General features: G+C 37.2%; 1 pseudogene; it reads right to left on the bottom strand.

Annotated features, from left to right (window-relative positions):
• Positions 1 to 2,067: 2,067 nt before the first annotated feature.
• Positions 2,068 to 4,157, bottom strand: LOC148153651 (uncharacterized; annotated as a pseudogene).
• Between the last annotated feature and the right edge of the window lie 281 nt (positions 4,158 to 4,438).

Raw genomic sequence — 4,438 nt, 5'->3', positions numbered from 1 at the left:
AGGGAAACTGAGCTACTTATATCAGTATAAAATAATCTGATTATATTACAAAATTTCTCTCCAAACCCCAAAAATTTCAATGTTTTCAAGATGAAGCCGTGTTCCAGTGAGTCAACAGTTTTAAAGAAATCCAGGAATAGAATCAAACTGTCTTTATCAATGAAATTACGATAATCAATCATATCAAAAATCAGTCTAGTATGATGATGGATATATCTTCCTTTTATAAACGCTGACTGGCATTCATTAATAAACGATCCTAATCCACTATTTAAGCGATTGGCAAAAACAAGAGCTAAAATTTTGTAGTCGGTACATAAAAGGGTGATGGGTCTCCAATTATCAAGTAATAAAGGATCTTTATTGGCTTTGGGAATTAGAGTAATCATACCTCTTTTCATGGTGGGAGAGAGATTATTGTTTGAAATACATTCCAATAAGGCTTCAAATAAAAGTTTACGTAAATCTTTCCAAAAAAAAAGGTATACAATTCAATGGTTAACCCATCAAGACCTGGAGATTTATCCTTTGCCATTTGTTGCATTTGCTACGTCAAGCTCTTCAATATTTAAGTCATCATCCATGAGGTTTTTAAAATCACTATCAATTTTTTCAACACATTCCTGAAATTCATCAAAAAAAGACTGGCAATTTGATTCAGAATATTTAGAGCAATAAAGATTACTATAAAAATTTTTAATTGTTAAATGTATTAAATCAGGGTCTTCAGTGATGCTGCCATTAATAAATAGCTTTCCAGTCATCTTTTTGGATTGTCTTTGTTTCTCAAGATTGAAAAAATATGAAGAATTTTTCTCACCGTCCTCAATCCACCGAGCCCTGGAGCGAATGAAAGCCCCTCTTGCTTTATCTAGAAAAAGATCATCTAATTGGGATTTGACCACGTCAAGCTCACTCAGCTCTTCAGAAGATAAAACAGATTTGGAACAAGGAGAATTAATATTGCCAATAAGTTGGGATTGTTTCTGTCTCATCAGCTTAGAAACAAGTTTACCCGTCTTTATTGCTGCCAACCTAACGTTAAATTTAAACCACTCCCACTTATTTAAGGGAGACATATTCATTACTGAAATATCCTTAATGAGGTTCAGGATTTCTGAACAAAAAGTTTTATTGTTCAGTAGATTACTATTAAACTTCCAAGCTAAGATTGAGGGTGGTTTAGATTTATTTACAGAGAGAAATAAGGTAACCGAACAATGATCTGTTAAAGGAGCCGCTGATATTTCACAGTTTGAAATATTGTTAACCATATTATGAGGGATTAACCAATAATGTAGCCTAGAACATTGACCATTTCCAGAAGGGTTGAAACAGGAATATTGTCTAGTAGTGGGATTTCTAATTCTCCAGCAGTCTGTCAAATTTGTATTAGAAATTAAGTTTACAAAAATATCATTGAAGATATGATGCTGCCCCCCTGAGGGAAGACGATCAATCGATCCATCTGGAGCCACATTGAAGTCGCCTGCTAATATAACCTGATCAGTGGAATATTTTAACTTCCAATGTTTTATCATCACTCCGAGTTCATCAAAAAAAATTTACAATTCATCGCCTTATTATTGTATCCATATAGACACACCAAAATGATCTTATTTCCATTAATTTCCACTATTGTAGTTACCCAGTGGCCATTTGTATCACTGACATGGTCCAAAACAGACCCAGAGAATTTATGAAACAGAATCATAACCCCGGCTGAATGTGAAATAAATTTTGTCACCCCATTGAAGTTTCCAAAATTTCGCCTCTTCACTTGATGAATGAGTTTCCTGCAGAAAAAAACAATTTGCCTTTTGCTCCTTACAGTAAAGAAAAATAGCCTTACGTTTAACACTGTTTTTTAAACCCCTAGTATTAAGAGAAAGTAGTGACAACATGAAAGAAACACAGTAATTGTACAAGAACTAAACTAAGGAACGATTAGCAGGAATGAGATAACAAAGCCAGTAACAGCTGTATGAAAATAGTGCGATAGCCCTTGAAACAAATACAGAATGAACCTACCAAAACCAGAGGAAGTTAAAGAAAAAGGCGGCGCAATTAGTCAGGGTCCACTCTTCGGTTATCGATCAGGGCGAAGCCTTCCTTCAGGTATGCGCGTTTGCCTCTGCTCCTGGCTTCCTGAACCAGGGGCCACAGCTTTGCCCGGGCTAGTCTGTCCTCCTTAGAGAAGTCCTCCTTGAAGCTGATGTGCTTTTCTTTGCGAACTTTAGCATCTTTGGATTTCTTCCAGACCTCATCCCGCATGGTTTAAAACAGGGGAAACGGTATCTGATGGGAGATTTATGGCCATCAGATAGGGGGAACGGTATCTGATGGGTGAAAAATGGCCATCAGATAGCATTCCCCCACTTTAAAACAGGGGAAACGGTATCTGATGGGTGAAAGATGGCCATCAGATAGCATTCCCCCACTTTAAAACAGGGGAAACGGTATCTGATGGGAGATTTATGGCCATCAGTTAGCGTTCCCCCACTTTAAAACAGGGGAAACGGTATCTGATGGGAGATTTATGGCCATCAGATAGCGTTCCCCCACTTTAAAACAGGGAAACGGTATCTGATGGGTGAAAGATGGCCATCAGATAGCGTTCCCCCACTTTAAAACAGGGGAAACGGTATCTGGGTAATATTGAGCATTAAATTGCATTGCCCTGTTTTTAATTCATATAGCACTAGGCTATCTATCTATCCATTATAATTATAATATATACAACATATATATTATAATTATAATATATACAACATATATATATTATAATTATAATATATATAACATATTATGTATTATAATTATTAGTATTATTACAATTAGTTTCCCGCAAAAACGTGAAGAAAGTGTGACAACTTTGCCGAAACATGTTGTTTGAGCTTTCACGGTGTCCGTAGTTCCTCCGACAAGCGCGCCGAACAAGCGCGTGCTTGCTACGCGCGTGCTTTCTCAGTGCTCGTCACGAGCACGCGCCTATTTTGCCGCGTGGGCGGGGCGGAGCAGCAAGAAGACGAAGGGGGAACCGCGGATTGACGTAACAACGGCTCTAGGACGGTTGTTATCCGACAAGGAACCAGCTTTTTTTCCCAATCGGTGAACGGTGTCAACTGTGTCACGCAGCCGCTCCACCGAGACAGGAATGATCCTAGTAAGGATCCCGATGATGGATTCCCGAAGGTTTTCATCGTCTTTCTCGGGCAGTCCGGTCACTCTTAGGTTCCAGCGCCTCACAGGAAATCCTCAACGCTGTGTTTTCTTTTTTGAGGCGGTCAACTGTAACTTGTAGTTCTTATATGGCCATCTTGTTTGCATCAATGGCAATAGTGTTAGCTTCAACACGTTTATCGATGCTTTTCAGAATTTCAGTCTGGTTGTCGATCTTACTGCTAAGTCATCTTCTTCTTGTTTTTGTTCTTAATAGGCGTGTGATCCCAGTTCACTTTCTGTTCTTTACAAGAAGGCTCAGAAGTGGCCCCGACCATCTCAATTTCTTCAATAATGTCTTCATCACAAGCCTCTAGAAAAGCGGACCGATTGTAATCGTGTTCAGACATGCTAGTTTCCGAACCTTAGCACCGAGACGACAAAAGAACAACAAAAAAACCTAAAAAAGTCACAAAAAATTGTTAGAAGGAAATAAAAAACCTAAAAAAAAATTTTGACAACGGGGCTAAAGCACCAAAATGAATGATAAATCAAGGCTAAACAGTAACTACAAGCGACAGCCTGAAAAATCAACACCTCTCACTCCGCCATTTTAGGACATCTCTCTTCTAACAGCCCATCTTAATTTTTGAGTTAGATCGGTAAAACAACAGTAAATATTACCGGGTCAGGCGCTTCCACTCGAATATCAACATCCGTTACGAGCTCCAACCGTTAGTGTCTCCTTCACTGCCAAAGTGAATTTACAGAACCGTTAACTTGCACATTTACTTGCAGAAAAGTTAACAGCTTTATTGTAAGCTGTTAACTTCCAGTTTACAGAAAAAGAGGCATTGTAGATTACAAAGGCTTCCAATTTTAATTTAAAGCTAAATTATTTGACAATATTTACACTTATGTACAATATTTATAATATTGAGATGTTTTCCCGAAAATGAATTGCAGGTGTTATTTAAAAAAAAGAAATTACGTTTTGTCTATAATGTACAATTGCATCTAAAAATTCTCACTGCAATATTCATAATTTATTCCAAAACTTCAACAATCTCCCTTTAACCTTTAATTTTAAAAATGTTACCCTCTTCAATAAACTTTGGACAAAAAAATGACAACTGTAACAAATGATAAAATTAACGTTACAACTTTGCATGCTCTGTAGTGGCACAAAAAATAATTTTTTTTCCAACCATTGAGTCCTCAAATTCTAGACTATATAATTGTGTTTAACCAGATTTAAAACTTACTGAAGTTGCAT

This window comes from Poecilia mexicana, unplaced genomic scaffold (genome assembly GCF_051168715.1).
Source record: "Poecilia mexicana isolate PSO_F unplaced genomic scaffold, ASM5116871v1 scaffold_19, whole genome shotgun sequence".
NCBI classification, from domain to species: domain Eukaryota; kingdom Metazoa; phylum Chordata; class Actinopteri; order Cyprinodontiformes; family Poeciliidae; genus Poecilia; species Poecilia mexicana.
The sequence above is the reverse complement of the archived record's forward strand: the minus strand, read 5'-3'. Positions and strand labels throughout refer to the sequence as shown.